Here is a 20,719-nt window from a genome sequence, read left to right as displayed (position 1 = left end):
TGGATGCCTTGATAGATTTTGACTCCTCAGCCTACTCTGAACCTTATAAATGTAGAGCAGTGTCTTCCCCTTTTATGAGCTGGCACACAAGAGTATTGACTGAGTGTTAGAATGGTCTGCTTAAAGGGTGGCTGAGGTGCCAGCTCACAGGCCCTACTGTGGCCCTACTTCTCCTCCTTCACCCTCACCCTATCATTATAATTACATCATTTTCTTTGGCTAAAATAATAACTTTTTGTTTTACAAGTTATGACTGTCAGTATTGTTTTCTAGAGAGCCAAGTAATGTAATATGATTATATATTTTCTTTCATAATCTATTGTTTTTTTCTGGAGTTACTACCTAGCTCTTTACACACACACACACACACACACACACACACACACACACACACACACACACACACACACACACACACACATCACCATGGTGAGTATGCACTGTAAAGCTTACCCCAGTCTTTCCCCGGAGACCTACAACCATTTACTTGAGTAACAGTATAAGGGGAAAAGGGAATAACCAGACATTGTGAGGTCTTGTTGGACATAGAGTCCAAGTCAACAGAGACACAAAACATCATCATAGGCTCTCCCTGTTAGAGAAAGGGCACATGGGAGGAATTCAGGTTATAGATGAAGTTCTGACCAAAGTCTGGCTTATAGTGAGGGTCCATAGACCCACCAAGTGGTCATTTCTTTGGTCTCCAAGTGCATAATTGGGACTGACATACTTGGCAACTAGAGTAACCCCCACATTGGGTCCTTGGCCTCGTTCTTCATTTAGCAGGAGGGAGTGCCAAGAGCTAGTGATGTGTCTGCATAGCATTTCCACTGCTCCATTTTCAAACTTTCAACCCATAGCCCTATATGTTACTGTTCTTCCTTGCCCTCTGTGATACCAAATACTTGCAAGTCCTTTTGAGCCTCTCAGAGCTTTGGCTTGTTTTTAATAAGATGCCCTTTTGTAGTCCCTTTAAACTGTGGCTAAATCAGTCACCATTCTTTGATTTAATTTATGTCTTCCAAAAATTTGTTTAACTCCCTCATCTGCAGTATCTCCCAGTGCAATCCATTTCATTTGTGTTTGCTTTTGAATTTCTTCAACTTTAAAATCCACTTATTATCATTTTAGCAGTCTTGGAGAGAAAAGAAATTCCCAATCTCTAATATTTAACTCAGCATCCTGCTTTTTTTGCATATGTAGAGCAATTACCTCTCTCAGCTTCATCAATTCAAATTTGTATTCTTATGCTTCATGCTACTGGACTGTTCTTGGAATCCATGCCACTTAGAAGGCTGAGGTGTTTGTGATTAAGAAATAATTGTTTAAAATTAAGAAATAGTACAATACTGCTGTGTGTTCTATTTGCATATTCATTTTAATTTAATTTTTTAATTTAATTTTTTTAATCAACAAAAAATAAAGTTGGAGAGTTAAGGTGTGGTTGGAATATAAAGGTCTTCACAGTTGAATTGGACCTTGAAAAACAAGTAATAAACAACAGCTAATAACTAATAAGGACCTGCTGTCCTTAGAACAGGGAACTCTACTCAATACTCTGTAATGGGCTGCATGGGAAAGGAATCTAAAAAAGAGTGGATATATGTATATGTATAACTGATTCACTTTGCTGTACACCTGAAACTAACACAACATTGTAAATCAACTAGACTCCAATAAAATTTTTTTAAAAATAAAGTAAATAAAATAAAAGAGAGGCAAGGATAAAAAAACCAAAAAAACAGCTAACAGTCATTGAGAGCTTACTATGTGCCAGACACTGTGCTAAGTGCTTGCTATTCACTGTGAAAGAGGAACTAATATTAACTGCATTTTACAGATGACTATTACAGAGACTGAGGCTCAGAGAGATTATGTGCTTTGCCTAAGACTACACAGCTAATAGATGATGGGGGTGGACGAAGGCAAATGGTCTGGCTCCAAAGCCAGTGATTTTGATTATCATACTGTGCTGCCTTCTGGGGGAAACCTAGGTGTCCTGGAGTTTGGGAAGCTCTGTTGTATTCCTCCATAAATCATTCATTGCATGTGTCACTGGGTGGTAATTATTTGTATACCAGTCTTCCTCTTCCACTAGGCTTGTGAGCTCCTTTGAGGTTATACACACACACATCTCAATCTTTTTTTGTTCACTTCAGTGCAATACACACCCTAGAATAAGTGTTCAGAAAAACGCATGCTAAATGAACATTGGCTCTTGATTTCAAACATTAGGAACAAGAACTATTTGAAACAAAATATAGTTTTGTACGATGGGACATAAAGGGACTTCTAACTTTATTTCAGTACTTATGGGAAAAGGAACAGGAGAACTTTACTCTGAGCTTGTGGAGAAATTTATTCTTAACTTAGGGTATTCTTAACTGGCACCTTTAAACAAATCATCAAAGTCTGGCTGAGTATCAAGAGAGTCTTGCTATAACTAGCCATGAACTATGACCAAAAGACAGCTCTATATTTAAAAACTGTGGTGGTTGATGGGATGGGTAAAGGAGGAGAAAATGGAGGAAGTGAAGTTCACAGTTTTGTAAATTACAGGCTGTGGCAGGACCAAGATGCCTCACCAATGGCAGCCGCAGGGCGAGTCTGTCAATGGACGGTTACTCACACTTGTATAATTAAGGTTGCATTTTGGTGTGATAAAAAGGCTTACTTTTTTTTTCTTCTTAAACATAATTTATTTAACCTATAACTTATGTAGCCCTTATTTTCAAATATTTTACGTGCTCTAAAAGTGCCTTTGGACGTTTCTTATTTTTTTTCCCCTGAAATTTACTGTTTAAATTGAACTATAGTTGATTTGCAATGTTGTTAATTTCTGGTATATAGCAGAGTGATTCAGATATATATATATATTTAGAATATATTTTATATATATATATATTCTTTTTCAGATTCTTTTCCATGATAGGATATTACAAGATATTGAATATAGTTCCCTGTGCGAGACAGTCGCTCCTTGTTGTTCATCTATTTTATATATAGTAGTGTGTATTTGCTAATCTCAAACTCCTAATTTATCCCTCCTCTAAAAAGCCTTACATTTTGGGTTGCATTTCCTTTATTAACAGTTATGCTAACAAACAATTTATTCCAAAGGGCAACCACCAAGAGAAGGCCCTATCATGGGACTACAATGACCCAACTCTAAAGATGGGGAAAAACAAACAAAAAACACAGCTGAAGATCTAAAACTTCTCCGAAGAGAGAAACGGAGAGTTAAACACTGAGATATAAGACCTTCTACCTTTACCTTTGCCATTTGGAATTAGTTACTTGTCAATAGCAAAATTTAGGGGAGACATCAAGAAATCCTCTCTGATACTTTGAACATTGGACCCAAAATAAAGTATAAGGCTGCCCACTCCAGGACCTTTTAAAGAAGACAACCTAGTTGTCTCTTAGGGAGTTTGGCAATACATGGATTTTTCTAAGATGTATGTTCCTGACCCACAAAAGAAAAGCTGGGTAATAGATCTTCATTAGGTTATTGACTAAAGTAAGTTAAGTGAACAAATATATGTATGTATATATGTATATATACGTGTGTGTGTGTGTGTGTTCATCAAGGAACATGGCTTAGTGGAGATATATATGTATATCTTTCATTTGGGACCATGACCATCGATTGGTCAGTCTCTTGGAACCCTGGTAGCCTCTGGTGAGCAGCAGTTAGGCCTATAAAAACTTCTCTGGAAATTCCTTGATAGTAGGGCCTATATATTACCACTGACCTAAGTCTATTGGTCAAACACAATTCTTAGTTTCTTTCTGGAAGGTAACAGTAGCCACTGAAGAAGTTGAGGTAGATGAAGTGTAGTTACTCCTCAACCTTGCTACTAAGTCATAATGAAAGCAAGTCTCAAACCAAATCCCACCACATCTACAGACATTTATTAGCCACACACTGATTAGCAAGGAAATTCAAAACTATTTAAGCTGTTCTGTAAGTTTAAAAGATTCCCAGATTGCTGTCATCTTAGGAGCTCTGAAAACTACCTTGCCTGCTTAGAGGCTGACACAGCTCCAGAGTCGGGAATCTTTTACAGAAGCGCTCACGACCAACAGCTAGACACAGGACTCTTTAGGGAGCAAAGCTTGAGCTCCACCTCTAGGGGTAAAGGCTAAGCCTTCATTTGCTTCTTACACCCTATTTATGCAAGAGTCGAGGAAGTATTAGTAACCAATACTAGTTGGTTAGTACTAGTAACCAATACCAATATTAGTAACCAATTCATGTGTCGAGAATACTTTAAATTTCACCAAGGATCTCTGATATCCAACACTGAATATTCATCATGTCAATCAGCACTTAAAACCAGAGATTTGTTTCTGACACTTAGTAGGCTGATAAGTAGGGTGTAGATTGTTGATCTCAAGATACAGAAAACAGAATGGACTGTCGTGGCCCCCTCTGGAATGTGGGCTGGACATCCCTGAGCTGGTATATTATTAAGATGCTGCAGCTTAACCTAAGAATATCTTAAAGTATATGACAGACCATTTGTGCTTGTTCATCAAGCACAGCACCTGGCCTAGAGGAACCACTCGAAGTTTGCTGAATAGGAGAGTTTGAAGAGCTTGTAAGTTGGAATATGGGTATGTCAACTGGGTTACTTATTCATGAGCAGTTAGGGTGTTCAGATTATTGCAACTCACAGGATTTGTTTTTATTTTCCAGTTCTCTTAGGGCACTCTGGAGAAAACCCCTGGTTGGCTTCAGACCCCTGATGGGAACTTGATAAAATTTTGTCACGATTCCCATGGGGAGACCTCAGGAGATCATTTTTTGTTTTTTAATTTACTTTTGGCTGTGTTGGGTCTTCGTTGCTCTGTGCGGGCTTCCTCTAGTTGTGGCGAGTGGGGGCTACTCTTCGTTGCGGTGCACAGGCTTCTCATTGAGGTGGCTTCTTTTGTTGTGGAGCACGGGCTCTAGGCGCACGGGCTTCAGTAGTTGTGGCATGCGGGCTCAGTAGTTGTGGCTCGTGGGCTCTAGAACACAGGCTCAGTAGTTGTGGTGCACGGGCTTAGTTGCTCTGTGGTATGTGGGATCTTCCCGGACCGGGGCTCGAACCCATGTCCCCTGCATTGGCAGGCGGATTCTTAACCACTGTGCCAACAGGGAAGTCCCAGGAGGTCATTTATTAATAGACTTTGTGAACTATTACTTTGAAGGGATGGTTAAAATTGTATATTTTAATAATTGCTCATATATCTGTAGGTAATATGTTTAATTGTTTATGAAAGTGTGAGACTTCTTTTTTTTTGGCTGGGGCAGTATCCATCCACCCCCAAGAAATGAGCCAAACCATCCCTATGTCACTGTCTTCCTCTGACTTGCTTTGGGAATCCAAAGGTAGGAGCCGTAAAGCTAATGATGGTCCAAGTGCACTGTAGACAACCGCATATGCCCTTTTCTGAATGATATTAGGTGAAACCACTAAGGAGGAGGCACCCCAAAGTTCCCACCACAACCTTAAGCTGATCCGTAGAAGTTACACAGAGAACTCTGTCAGCAACAGAAAAGTGAAGTTCTCAAGATGTAGTTCAGAGTAATGGAAAAGTAGAAAGCTGTTAGATACTCTTGTAAAACTAACTTCATTTAAAATTGCTTTCAAAAAATCCACAAAGTCATAAGCTATTTGCAGTCATCTCTTATTTCCAAACTCGCTTTAGGTTGAAAACCTCACTCTCAGGAAGGACAGTAATGTCTCTTTAATTAAATAGGCTGTCCTGGGCTTGCCTGGTGGCGCAGTGGTTGAGAAGCTGCTTGCGGATCCAGGGGACGCGGGTTCGTGCCCCGGTCCGCGAGGATCCCACATGCCGCAGAGTGGCTGGGCCCATGAGCTATGGCCGCTGAGCCTGCACGTCCGGAGCCTATGCTCCGCAACGGGAGAGGCAAAAAAATAGGCTGTCCTGATAAGCATCAATTCCATTTACCTCCTCCTCACTATGGAACACATATTTTTCTTCCCACACCCCTGTCCCTGGAGAAAAATCTGTGACCGCACCTGTACTGATATGTAGCAGGTGTTCCCAACTAACGAATGTTTGGTTTACCAGCTTGGAAAGTCCCCTTGTTTTTCGCCCCCTCACTGAAGAGAAAACAAGCATCTCTGCACTTGTGCTTTGATTTCTTGCAGTCTGTGGCTTACTGGAATACCATATGTGCTTGGTCAGTGTCCTTAGTTTGCCAACAAAACACCCACAGTCTCAATGGTATTTTCAACCCCTTGTATCGTATCCTGATGTATCCACACATGTATCCACATATGTATGTATCCACATATGCATGTATCCACATATGTATGTATCCACATATGTATCCACACATTTTCGTTTCACCACTGGCACAGAAATGACATTTTTGTGCCTAATTATTACTGTGATAATGTAGTGTAATCTCTCTCCAGACAAACCCCCTTACTGCCAGCCACAGCTCAAAACTTTCCTTTATGAAAGATTTTTCTGATAATTATCTTTGGCTTCTAAGAAACCATCTACTTAATACTGTGTGATTTCAGGAGCTTCTGAAGAGCAGGGGGCCAACCATTGCTCTTTAAAGCTCAATGTTTGTACCAGCCATTATATGATGTGAGTTATTAATCATGGGACAAATACGCTATTACTGGTTTATTGAGGGATCATATATACTACCATAGAATGTAGAATAAAAGCAAATCTACAATGATTTTTAAAACATTGATTTGCCTCTGCTCTTAGGTGGGAGCTTAGGATAGGGGTCTGGGAGACAAGCACAGAGGGCTATAGTAGAGTAAAACCCCATGATGCACAGGATAATGCGAATCTGCATGTAATCCAAGTAGCTCCTATCTTCTGTCCAGGGCCAATTTCCAAATGCAAGTAGGTTCCTATTCTTATGTTCTGGGAAGTAGGCTGAGACTATGTGTGGTGGGGGGCATGAAGTTTGATGGGGAAATGGCAAGCAATCCTGCCTGGGCAGCAGGAAAATAGAGTGTAGGTCTACAGTATTCCATTGGTTCAGTCTCTCAAATGGAAGATGGTTGGGTTGACAGAACACCTTTCAACAGAGCACTGATTCCTGGAGTCACTCTCACTGTCCTGGTAGTCCCAGCCTACATGAGACCCAGAATCACCCCCATTGATATTTGACGAGTGAGGGGATGGGGGCAGGAAGAACTCCCACCAAATGGCTCCAAAATGCAGCAGGGGTCTGGATGGATTTAGATGACACTAAGAATTCTCTAGGATAACTCCTGGCTGGCAGGCTAGGTAATTTTTATTAAGCTTGCACTAATGTAACTCCACAGCCTATAGTAAGTCTTTTTGGACTCCACTGGTCATATTATGGTGGGATTCTACCATAGCTCCCTACTTCCTATTAAAATGTGATTGAGGTTTCCTTAGCACCATGGGACTTAGATATGTGTATTCTAACATTAGTTCTTCAGCTCATAAATATTCTCCCTACTCCTGAAATATATTCTATCAAATAAGGTTAAGATCATGCTTTGGGGGCAGCTTTGCAAAACAAAGGCAAACCATATTTCAGACTCTGGCACTGGGATATATATCAATAACATGTGGGCATGCGCGCACACACACGCATGTGTATTTATATATTTAAACATACTGTCATTTTTACTGATTGAAGGCAAAGGCATAGGTGCATTAAGTTTTATACTTAATATGCAGAACTGAGAAGCTAACACAGGATGCAAGTGAGAAGTAAACCAGCAAAGCATCAGGGCATCTGTTATGGATACCATATCAGACTGATGCCCCACTTGCAATTAAATCTGAGCATCTTAATTTTTTCTTCCATTTTCCAAAGCAGAAGTTGGCAGCTGTTTCAGTATATAATGCGTGTAGGGCAGAAAATGCAGTGAAGTGGATCATTATTGTTTGGGGAAGAATCCCATAAGTGGTCTCCTCACTTACGTAAGTATGGTGTGAATAGGCTCCATTGTCCTGGTGGGCAGTATCACTATGAAAAGACATTCCTTGTTCTGGGAAGAGTCACTTAAGTGGCCTTACTGAGTCACTTAAGTGTAGGGTGAGCTGGATGTTATTCTGGGAGAGAAATGTAGCCAGAACTTTGATGTTGTAGTGTCTTTAAAAAGTTATGAGGTCATCACTGCAGAAAAAGGTGGGAACTTCCTTGGCCAAGCTCTCCTGGGCCCATGTTGTATTCTGAGAAATGAGTCTGAGGATGAATGGAAAGAGTTTGACCACTAAGAGATCTTTGGAATCAGAAATCAAAGGGCACGAGACTCCTGTAATAGGCCAAGATGCTGGGGGTGGCCTTTTTTCCATAAAGAACTTCTATGGAAGGCCTTGACTTTGAACCAGCAGTTATGGCAGGAATAGAGAATAGTGCCTCCCCCAGTGAGCTCTCGCACTGCCATGGAGATGGCTTCCAGGGTGTGGGCATCTCTTCATCTTCTTGCTGTTGTCCCAGAGGACTCAACACAAGTGCTCTGAGATACGTCTCACCCAAGATCTCTCAGTCTTCAGTGCACTGCTTCTCTGGAGCCAGAGTCTGTAAAACCTCAGCTTTGTGAAACAATGGAGCAGTAAGAGGGCTTTGAGCAGACAGGTCCCAGCTAGTCTGATGGAAAGCCCCTGCACTGTAAGTAACACTGACCCACCCATAGGCTCCTTGACTGCTACAAGAATGAAGCACTTCCCCCAGCTCTGCCTTTTGGCCACGAGTCCCCAAGATGAGCTTCCACTCAGCAGTCAAGGCCCCTGTGCCACAGACTTCAACTTGACCCTTCTCCTCAAGCCATTTCTGTACACTGTGGGGTCTCTGAAGGCCTCATGAAGAGGTGTGCTGGAGGAGAAAAGATGGATCTCTGGACTTGCAATCATGAGGAAGCTCAGGGATTACACTCAAAGAATAGACTAGGACAAGCTCATGGGCTGAGGGTCACCCCAACTCCACATAAGGGGCAGAAGTAACATGCAGAGAAAGGTCATGGTTCCATGCTATTAATGGAAAAAGAAAGAGACTAAAACATGCTAAGGTACACACGCACACACACACACACACACACACACACACACACACGTATATGTATCTATTTATGTATATATACTACTTCTGGTAACATAAATCTTAGGAAAGTAAGCAGTAAATACCCAAATGAAGTTAAGATTGAAATAAAGAAAAGACCAAAGAATAATTTCTTTTAGGAAGCAGACCCAGAGCCGAGTAAAGCAGCTATGAGATCTATGTCGACGGCAGAGAGAGATACTTTCTCACTGGCCAAGTCGGCGGGGTTTCCCTGAGTCATACTTGGCTTTGTCATTAGAAGAGGTCAGTTAAAGTTAAGGTAATGGAAAGTCTATGACCTTATTTTAACATTAGAGACTCAACCTCTAGACAGAAAATGGTGATTCCTTTCTCTGTGATTTATTACCTAGAAGCCTCCGATTTCCTGGACATCTTTAAAAATTCTAATTTTTTTCAGCAATAACTATTATACACCACAATTTTGGATAACACATTTCTCTTGCAGAGGGTGGAATTAATCCTCTCAGTATTAAAATAAAGCTATTTGTTTTTTGTGTCCCCTGCCCCAAGTAGCAGTGATTCAGGTTATTTCTGAATTGCATAACAGTGTAATAATTGGGACTTCCCTGGTGGTACAGTGGTTAAGAATCTGCCTGCCAATGCAGGGGACACGGGTTCGATCCCTGGTCTGGGAAGATCCCACATGCCGCGGAGCAACTAAGCCCGTGTGCCACAACTACTGAGCCTGTGCTCTAGAGCCTGTGAGCCATAGCTACTGAGCCTGAGCGCCACAATTACTGAAGCCCGCGTGCAGCAACAAAGACCCAATGCGGCCAATAAATAAATGTGCACAATTTTAAAAATGTAATAATTATTTTATTCTGTATGTTTTTCTTTTTGCAAAGTTGTATATATTATTATTTTGTTTTTATAGCTACCATTCACTCATAACTATTAATTAAATATTACTATGTGCAGATATGTCTAATCCTCACCACAATATGGAAAAGTGGGGATTATTCTTCCCATTTCACAGAAGGGAAAACACTGAAGATCAGAGAGCCTACATAACTTTCCCAAAGTCAGACAGCTAATAAAAAGGCAGGCACTTTCTGCTAAACCAGGACAAATCTTGAAAACTTTTTCTCGTTTTTTTCTGTTAATCTATCAAAAATTTTTGTTGTTACTCTATATTGGTTATTACCGCTAGCATCAGCTGTTCAGCTGGTCAATATCTAATTTCCTTCTATTTATTTCATAAGCAGGGAAACTTTGATACTCAAGTACTTCACCATCTCCCTTACTCTAGGAAAGTTCCAGCAAAAGCAAACTCAACCTTCAGTGGGAGAGAGACCTGGGAAGACTTGATCAAAGGACTTTGGAAAACTAAGAATTTTTGGAATCAAATCTTCCTAGTAAATATTCACTATCATCTTTGAAGTAAATTCAAACAGAACTTATCACTAGGATACCAGCTAGTTCTACTGCCAAGTGCCTTTCCAGAATGTATTTTGAAGTCAAATATAAATAATTTTAAACTTGCCGTTTAAGGTTACCCGTAGATCTACTCCATTTAGCACAATAATCATGACGGCCATAATTAGGTCAATGTGCACAGCTCCTTGTAACTCATTGGTTTGCTGGAAAGATAGGCAAGAGGTTATTTATTTATTTATTTATTTTGGCTTGGTTTCGGTTACTGGAGACTCAGAACTCAGCAGATACATCTATAAATGGGTTCAAATCTTTGTGGAGGCAGAAACAAGACTTAATTGGCCATAGGGTCATAACTGGAGGAAAGTATCATGACATGAAGGGTAGCAGAATACACCATCCCCAAATATGACACTTTGGCCTAAGGATTATTTTGAACTGAAGGCAATTGAGAAGCAGATGCAAGAAAAGTTCTCTGCCCTCCCTCTACTTGCCTAAAAGCAGGACATAATTTTGTAAGAGGGTACCCCCTTTCCTCTCTATCAGGAAAGACAGAGGTTAATCACCAGAGATAACTCTAGACTCTTATCAGCCCAGCACCAGAGGAATCTACACAACAACCTTTACTAACTAGCTTTTATCTTCCTTTAGTTCCCCTAGATATTTACCTTCCCACAATTTGCCGTCCCAAATACAAAGTCTTTGTCCATTGTCTTGCCACTTCTCTAAAAATTTATTTTTCTTTTTTGAGATGATATAGAAGCCCAAGTTCTAACCACCCCTTTGAGTTACTCCTTGCTAAGTATTCCTGTGTGTAAGTGAGATGCATGTGTTAATAAACCTCTGTTTGTTTTTCTCTTGTTAATCTGCCTTTTGTCTATCTAATTTACAGGGCCCCAGGCAGAGAACCTAAGAGGCAATAGAGAAAAAGTTTTTTCCTCCCCAAAGGCCATGAATGTCACCTGGCATGTGTGCAAAAGTAGAAAAAAGCTTTTGACCTCCTTTGGCTGTGTTTTCATAATAAGACTTGAGTCTGACTCTGGTTGAGAAAAAGGTGCTCCAAAGTAAAAGCAGTTTTAATAAATTGATAGTTTTTGGGTCCAGAAGGATATTCTTTCCAAAGCACGTGGTTATCAGCCACCTTCCAGATTCAAGATGGATAACTTGTCAGGGCATTCACATATTAACTTAAAATATTCATCAAGATATTCATGTTTATACCAAGCCAAAATATAAAAAAGCCTTTCTTGCCATGTATTATTTGTGAAATAATCAGACCTTTGGGATGTAAGACCCCACTTATTCTGGCTCCCATCTTCCATTCAAGTTATGTTTGGGTAGTATTATATGCATATGTGACACTGACATTCTACTAATTATTATACTATTATCCCAATTTGCAACTATACGGATCTAAGAGAACTAAACGACAGAGTAGCTAGTGGCATTCAGTGCAGTTTGGCTGGAAACCATATGAACTCTTGGTGGGTGAGATCATCCAAGCCTGACAATAACTGTGTGTTATTTATGTTTGCATTTCTAGCATTTATCACAGTGAGACAGGAAGGGAGCAGGGCACAACCTTTAAAAGAATGACATAGCCATTGAGGACACAGCATAAACAGGTTAGAACCAACTAGGTCCAAGATGATGGACAAGTCGACTTCTACTAGACCTTGAGCTTCATTATACGTATGCTCATTGTATTACATTAGCATAGGCTAAATGACACATCCTCAGGCGCCATGACAGTTCTGAGGTTGACCATAAAAGGTCAAAAAGTGGGTGGTGACCCAATTCCTGGAAATCTTCACCCCTTCCCCAATATAGTTGGAATAATCCTCATTATTATTTCATTAGGCAATGAAATCACCAACCCATAAAAACTACCTACCTCATATTTCGGGGCTGCTCTCACTTTCTGAGACGGACCACATTCTGTCTATGGAATGTGTACCTCTCTAAATAAACCTGCTCTCACTTTACTATGGCTTGCTCTTGAATTCTTTCCTGCGTGAAGCCAAGGACCCATGCTTGGCGGCCCATCCCAGGGATTCGCCTGAGACCTAGGACGTGACCATCCTCTTGCACCCCATGTTTTCCTGCAGCAACAGGATCTAAAATACAGTAGTCATTCACCAATGTTGTTAAATATTAAAATACTGATAGCAGCAGTGGTATGGATGCCTTCCTTCTCTTAGAGGGGCTCCCGTGCTAACATCTGCACATCTGGCCCATTCAGGCAAACAAGGATGTCATCTGTGGGATTATCCTGAGAGCTTTCCCTGGTTGCCCTGGATATACCTGGGTTTGCTCAGCAAAACCTACATTCGCCTCTGTAGATTCCTCTCAACTTTTTCTCTCTTTCTTCCTCTCTTCCCTTTTCTTTATCTGGTTAAAATTTTGAGAACTTGTTTAGATACTTGTGCCTGGGGCCAAATAAGACTATTTCCCCTGTGAAGGAGTTTAACTTCACCTTTGAGATTTGTGAGGGGGGAGGGCCATTCAGGCTTTGGGCCCTTGACCACAGGGGTCATCTCACCTCATTGTCTAGGAAATTCTCTTTCCCTGGAGAGTCAGAGCCCGAAGTCTTCACCATTGTCTTTGAGGATTAAGTCGGGGGTGGGGTGGGGGGATTTAGATGTCAACTCTTTGTCTTTCTGCCAAAGACAAGTCACTGGATACCTCTTGATATGTAATCAACACACTGGTCATCATAGAGTCAAGGAAAGAGGGTCTGCTATTTATTCCCAAGGGCCATTCACTTTTGGCTTTTGATACAGGACTGTTGGGGACCGTTGCTCCTTCACCTCCTTCGGTTCTTTGCTTAAATGCTGTCTACTCAGTGAGGCCCTCCTGGAATATGCTATTTAATGTCACCGCCTCCCCTCCCCAAAATCCCCATCCACCTTTATTTTGTCCATAGTACCCATCATCATCTGATCTGCCATAAATGTCATTTACTTCTTCATTGTTTCTCTTTCCATGAGAGAGTATAAATTCCATAAAGGCAGGGATCTGGGGTCACTTGTTCACCCTTGTGGTCACAGTGACTAAAACAGTACCTGGTTCAACACTATTTGTGGATGGAAGGAAAGAAGGAAGGAAAGGAGGGAGGGAGGGAGGAGGTAGGAGTTGGAGAATGGCAGTTCAGGGCAGGGAGCTGATAGCTTCAGAAAAGCGTTAATGGGAGGCGAGATTGTTGTTTTGAGCTTCTCTGAAGGTCTGAGTCTATGTTTAGAGAGACATTAATAGACATGTGGATAAGAACCTAGGAGTTTTTAAGACAAATCAGAAGACCAGATCATAAAAAGAGCCACAGAAACTGCTATTATACATACATACTCAAACACACACGATATATGATATATATTTGTGTAATATATATTACATATGATATATATTTATGTAAAGAGCTTTATTTACTAGAACATGATGTTGATGAGGTCATGACTGCAGGCTCAATCTTCAGATAGACCAATTATACTGATCTTTTCTAAATGTGTGTACCCCTATGTCCAGCCATTGCTTCAAAAATGCTTTCAATTAATTGTTTAACACAGAGGTGATGGGGCAAATGTGTGAGTGTGGGACCATAGGTGGATGGGTGCAAATCCATTACTGCTCCTGGAAAAGCAGCTCAAAATTCCTGATCCACTGATCCTGGATGAAAAGATCAGTAGAACTTTACTACCAAAGGCTAGTATGCAATTCCCAACTTTCTTTCCAGATTTAAAAATACAACTTGCTTTTCAAAGCAGCTTGCTGAGTGCAGAAGTCAATTCAGAAGAAAATGACAAAAATATTTAACTTTCACATAAGGACAAAGCTTCTGATTATCAGTTCCTTTTCTTCTAATATTGAGAGGCAGATAGGCAAGCTTATAAAAATGATATCTTGGTAGGGCTAGCTCCTGTTTCACGCACTGTTGGCTAAAAGCTAACAACCTTGAGATACCCGCGGCTTATTTTTTCTTACTAATGTCATTCACTTAGTTTATAAACTTTTTGGATAACTTACTCTTTGTAAGGTATGGAACTCATCTTGCAAGATGCCAAAAATGAGTCAGACACAGACATTGCCTTTAAAGAACTTATGGACCAATAGGAGAGATAAGATAATAAAGTCTTGTCGACATCCTGCTGTTTTGCCACATTTACTATGTGATCAAAAGCAATAAGAATGACTTTGTCTTTGCTTTCTCACTCAGCATGCACAAATATGCTGCTGGTTCTTTGAACAGAGAAAAACTGGGAGCATGCCTTGCAAACTACTTTGCTTCCCCAAACAAATTCATACACCTCTATACACCACACTCAGAAATCTAAAATCTTGCAGCAGCTGTGCTGTAGTCAAAGCTGTGAGGCTCACAAGAGATCATCCAAAAAGTCAGAATGAGGCATTGCAAGGAGGAATCCCAGCACTTAATCTCAGAGTTTTCTAAATATAAGATAAACTTTAACACGCCTGATGTAAAGAGAAGTGGAAAGCTACGCCTGGAGCAAACTGATGCAAAATTCCTGCAGAATTTTTATTAGCTTATCAGCTGGGAGAGCCAGTGGTAGAAGACGTAAAAGGTGAGGCTGATTTCATTTTTTAGAAGTCTCAGAAGTTACTCCGTTATAAGGGAACGGCTCTGCAGGTAGAAACAGAGTCCCCTTTGGGGTTCTCCTGAGGGCCTTTGCAAGCATGGTAGACATATCTATTCCCCTTATTTTATTTTAAATTTTTAAGTTTTTATACAATTTTTAAAGGTCACTTTACATTTATGGTCATTACAAAATATAAGCTATTCCCCATGTTGTATAATTCATCCCTGAGCCTACCTTACACCCAATAGTTTGTACCTCCCCTCCCCCTCCTCTGTATTGCCCCTCCCCGCCACCGGTAACCACTAGTTTGTTCTCTATGTCTCTGCGTCTCCTTCTTTTTTGTTATATTCATTAATTGCTGTAATTTTTTTAGATTCCACATATAAGTGATGTCATACAGTATTTATCTTTCAGGGTATCCACTCTGCTAGCTCTGGCACCAACACACACACACACACACACACACACACACACACACACACACACAGTGTGGAGAGAGGGCCTCAAGTTCTGTAAAATTTATCCAGAGTCCCAGGCCCCTTTGAACCTGGCAGTCCAGGCCCCTGTAAAGCAGGAGCGGGCAGCTTTCAGCTTAAACAGCCCTTGGGGAGCTTCCAGAGGGGCGGCAGCAAAGGCAGGAACTGGTTCCTGTGGGAAGGCAGCCATCTCCTTTACACCTTTCCAGCCGGCTTTCACTTTCCGAGCTCTTGACCTTTTCTTGGCATGTGTTCTGAGTCCAAATGACCAGGGTATAAAGATAATTACTTTTCTCAGCTCTTCTGGAAAGAAAGCTCCCTTCCCATCATAACCCTTAATGTTTGCTCTTGATGTTTCCGCTGTAGCTGAGTATGGTAGGAGCTTTTGGGCATTGTTGTGGTGTCATTTGTTTAATTGAAATACTGTTTGGCCTTTCAAATGACCTGAAATTCCTACCAGAAAAATTGATATTGGTGTCTCGGAAGAAACGAATAAAGTGACCGTCAATATGATTGAGAAAAATAATTACTGACAGACATCCTGCCGGATGAGTCAGCTTGGCCGACTACAGTGTTCAGATTTTTCTGAATGTAAAAACCTTCCTTTTGCATGTATATGTACGTGCATATGTATGTGTAAACTCTCTCGAGTCTTTCCTCTTCGACCCAAGATGAACACATCTCACTGTTTTTCAGGTTCTTAAAACTAGTTCATTTCAACAGAATTTATTGTCAAAAACTGGAGATCAAGGAGGCTAAGGCATATTCATTCTTATCCCTTATGCCTGGTCTTCCTGGGTTCACTAAACACCACCTGGTGTTTCACACTCCACACGTCTTGTCCTGTGGCTTCCCTCTGCAAGAATACCTTTCCTGCCCCATGCACCAGCTGAATCCATATCCCTGTTCTGAAGTGCTCTGCAGACAGGAAACAGCCGTCCTCCCCTTCCTGGGTGGTGGGCCCTATCAGCCTTATATAGGCTGGCAAGTAGATGGCACTTGGCCACTGTCATCTTGTACACTCAGGAGAGCGCATTGTGAAAACCACACAACACAGAGGCACAACAATGCTCAATCCCTCCACCCCTCTAGAACTTTAGTCTTGCTTGGCCAAATCTATGTCCCCTGCTCAAAGGAAATGAAGGGGAAGTACTCTTATAATTCCCCACTGAGCATAGTCCAGGAGACATAAAAAGCATTCAATAAAAATATGTAGGGCTTCCCTGGTGGCGCAGTGGTTGCGAGTCCGCCTTCCGATGCGGGGGACGTGGGTTCGTGCCCCGGTCCGGGAAGATCCCACATGCCGCGGAGCGGCTGGGCCCGTGAGCCATGGCCGCTGAGCCTGCGCGTCCGGAGCCTGTGCTCCGCAACAGGAGAGGCCAGGACAGTGAGAGGCCCACGTCCCAGAAAAAAAAAAAAAATGTATTTAGTGCCAGGAGGTCACCATCAATAATTAACTTAGCTACTCTTGGGTGTTGATAGCTTATCTTATGCCTGTCCTGACCAAGACACTAGTCAGTAGGAATGGAGGGCCAAGTCCATTTGGGTGTAAAGCTGGGTAATGAAAGATATGATCCTCGCTAAGACTTGACATCCCTAAGGACAAAAATAATGTATATGATGTAAATATGCGAAATACAAATATTTTTTGTGGTAAAATAACATAATAAAATATTTGTCATCTCAACCAATTCTAAGTGCACAGTTCAGTGGTATTAAGTATATTCACACTGCTGTGCAACCAATGTCCAGAACTTTTTCAGCTTGCAAAACTGACACTCTTACCCATTAAACTACAACTTCCGTTTCCCCCTTTCTCCAGCACATGGCAATCACCATTCTACTTTCTGTTTCTATTACTTGACTACTCTAGATACCTGGGATAGTAGAGTTAGATAATATTTGTCTTTTTTTTTTTTTTTCTTCCGGTACGCAGGCCCCTCACTGTTGTGGCCTCTCCCGTTGCGGAGCGCAGGCTCCGGACGCGCAGGCTCAGCGGCCATGGCTCACGGGCCCAGCCTCTCCGCGGCATGTGGGATCCTCCCGGACCGGGGTAAGAACCCGTGTCGCCTGCATTAGCAGGCGGACTCTCAACCACTGCGCCACCAGGGAAGCCCAATATTTGTCTTTTTGTTACTGACTTATTTCAGTTAGTATAACATCCCCAAAGTTCATCCATGTCCTAGCATGTGTCAGAGTTTCCTTCCTTTTTAAGGCTGAATAATGTTCTGTTGGATGTATACACCATGTTTTGTTTATCCATTCATCTGCCAATGAACATTTGGGCTGATTCACCTCGTAGCTATGGTGAATAGTGATGGGTGTGCAAATATCCCTTTGAAATTCAGAAGTGGATTTGCTGACCATATGGTAATTCTATTTTTAATTTTTTGAGGCAACATTATAGTGTTTGCCATAGCTGCTGCCTCATTTTACATTCCCACCAATAGTGCACAAGAGCTCCAGTTTCTCTACGTCCTTGCCAACAGTTGATATGTTATGTTTTTTGATAGTAGCTGCTTTAACAGATATAAGGTGATATATCATTATGGTTTTGATTTGCATTTCCCTAATGATTTATGATGTTGAGAATCTTCTTATATATTTGTGGTTTGTATATCATCTTTCGAGAAATATAACCCATTTTTAAACTGGGTTACTTTTTTGGTTGTTGTCGTTGGGTTTTAGGAGCTTTTTTTTTTTTAATATATTCTGGATATTAATCCCTTAACAAGCATATGATTTGCAGATATTTTCTTCTATTCCATAGCTTGCCTTTTCACTCTGTTGTGTCAAATATTAAATTTAAATACAATTACAGTAAAAATCTCAAGGGCTAAGATTTTAAATTTCCTGGAGATTATAGAAAACAGGTTCATTCCTCATACAAACAAGACTGTTTCTGAATTTCCTAAAAACTCTGGAACATTGAGATTAGGAGATTAGATGTCAGGGTTTTGAAATTTTCAACATATGTAAAGCATGGTGCATTCTCCCCCAGAAAGATCATGGTTTGCCTGATAAAAGAGAAGTGATATGTAAAAGATGTAAGATAAACAAGCAGGTGCAGACCCAGAGGCAGGTGGGTACCTAGAGTAATGAAGGGAATGCAGAACCAACCATCCACATGCTGATGGATAAAAATCAGGATTCTAGTCTGGAAATCCAAGGTGAAAAGAGAGGACCCTAATCAACTTACACAAAGCTGTGAAGAAGAAGGACAAGAGTAAAACAGCAACATAAACTCATTCAAGATTTAAATTTGTTCAAGTCATCATAATTCCAGATCACAATGAGGTAAGCCAGGGATGTTTAGAGGACAGTCCCTTTAAGACTAACAGGAAAGCTATAGCCTTCTGGATGACTGCTTTGTGCCTCTAAAGGAACTGATGACAGTAAAGATCATGGAAAAAAAAAACCCAAGAAACCTTATTTCATAATTTTATTTTATTTTTAAATTTATTTTTTAAATTTTTGGCTGCATTGGGTTTTTGTTGCTGTTCATGGGCTTTCTCTAGTTGTGGTGAGCGGGGGCTTCTCTTCGTTGCGGTGCATGGGCATCTCATTGCGGTGGTCTCTCTCGTCGTGGAGCACGGGCTCTAGGCACGCTTCAGAAGTTGTGGCTCACGGCTCAGTAGTTGTGGCATGCGGGCTCAGTAGTTGTGGCTTGTGGGCTCTAGAGTGCAGGCTCAGTAGTTGTGGCGCACGGGCTTAGTCGCTCCGCGGCATGTGGGATCTTCCTGGCTGAGGGCTCGAACCCGTATCTCCTGCATTGACAGGCAGATTCTTAACCACTGTGCCAGCAAGGAAGTCCCTATTTCATAATTTTTAATTTTAGCTCACAAAACAAAGCTTTACTTTAAAATTTTAAAACTTAAGAGTTTTGGGTACCGGACTTCTTCTTGACTCTTGACCGCCAGGACCAGCACATGCCCACTGGCAAAGATGCTGCCCAGAATCCTCTGTGCTTCCAGCTGGAGAGTTAGCCTGGAGCCTCAGGTGACCCTGGCTGTGCAGCAGGAAGATGGAAAGCTAATAATAATCTAACGCTGTTGCCACATTTGAGGCCTACCCAAGTCAAAGGGCAGGTGCCAGAGCAAACAGAGACATCAGATATTGATTCTGGAAACTTATCCCAGAAAACTGACCTGGGCCAAAGGGAGCTTAGCATTCTGGATATAAATGAGGAAGGTAGCAGCCTGCCAGAGGACTGCTGACATCCATCTACCCAGCAGCTCGAGTCAGGGAGACCTGGAGAGAGAGATTTCCAAACTGGCAGAACCTGGTCTAGTGCACCTGGTGGACACTGTACATAATGATTAATGAACAGACCCTAAGGCACAAGCAGAAACTGACTCAAATTTCTATTAATCTTTACACCAATAAAAAAGCCAACTTAAGCAAATAAAAGGGAACACTTAACTTCAGGCTGTGCTGTGTGGGAGAATCAAGAAAGTACAAGTCACCTAATTTTCTACTGCAAAACATCCCTAGAAACACCTACAAAAATAGATCATTATACAGCAGACTGTTCTTTCCTGTAGGGATGAGATTGTAATTTGGGATTGACTTCCTAATCCAGCAATAAATTATAAGGCAAACTCCATGTATAAATTTTTATACTTTTAAAATAAGAAAAGTGTGCTCCAAGTTCCTATAAAATGCATGTTACATACTGATTATATAGAAGCCCCATGAACTATAAGCTATCTATTAAGTACATAAAAAATAATAACTGTCATTTCAAAATTCGTTTATTTTTTTAAATGTGCTGCTATAATACAGATACAATTGCCTGCATTTATTGAGCACTTACTGAATGCCACCACATACTAAGAGCTTTACCTGCGTTACGTTATTTAATCCTCTCAACAAACCTATGAGGAAACTGAGGCTTAAAATGGTAATACCGCTTGTCCAAAGACAATTCTTTAGTAAGTGACTGAACTGGGATTTCAATCCAAGGCATCTACTTCTAGAACTGGTGTCCTTAATGCTGTAATATACAACCTAAAAGAGTAAAATTTAAGCATTTCACATACCCATGGAATTTGAGAGCTGGACGAGGCATCAGATAGCATTTAGCTCAGTTCCTTTATGTTATAAATAATGAGCAGTAGGATCAAGAGAAGCGAAGTTACTTATAGGGGTTTCTTAGTGAGAGAGCCAAGGCCAGAATTTTACTGATTTCTAGT

The 20,719-nt window shown here is 41.1% G+C and overlaps 1 protein-coding gene across 3 annotated transcripts in view; it reads left to right on the top strand.

The window, feature by feature from the left end:
* SMAD1 (SMAD family member 1) overlaps positions 1–20,719 on the top strand; it is a 262,695-nt gene that overhangs the window by 71,779 nt on the left and 170,197 nt on the right. For all 3 annotated transcript variants that reach the window (XM_079920869.1, XM_079920868.1, XM_079920871.1), the window contains one exon: positions 17,461–17,577. The gene's annotated coding sequence lies outside the window, so the exon portion shown is untranslated. The remainder of the gene's footprint in view (positions 1–17,460; positions 17,578–20,719) is intronic.

Source organism: Stenella coeruleoalba (genome assembly GCF_951394435.1).
Source record: "Stenella coeruleoalba genome assembly, chromosome: 4".
NCBI classification, from domain to species: Eukaryota; Metazoa; Chordata; class Mammalia; order Artiodactyla; family Delphinidae; genus Stenella; species Stenella coeruleoalba.
This window is presented reverse-complemented; position numbering and strand designations above follow the sequence as displayed.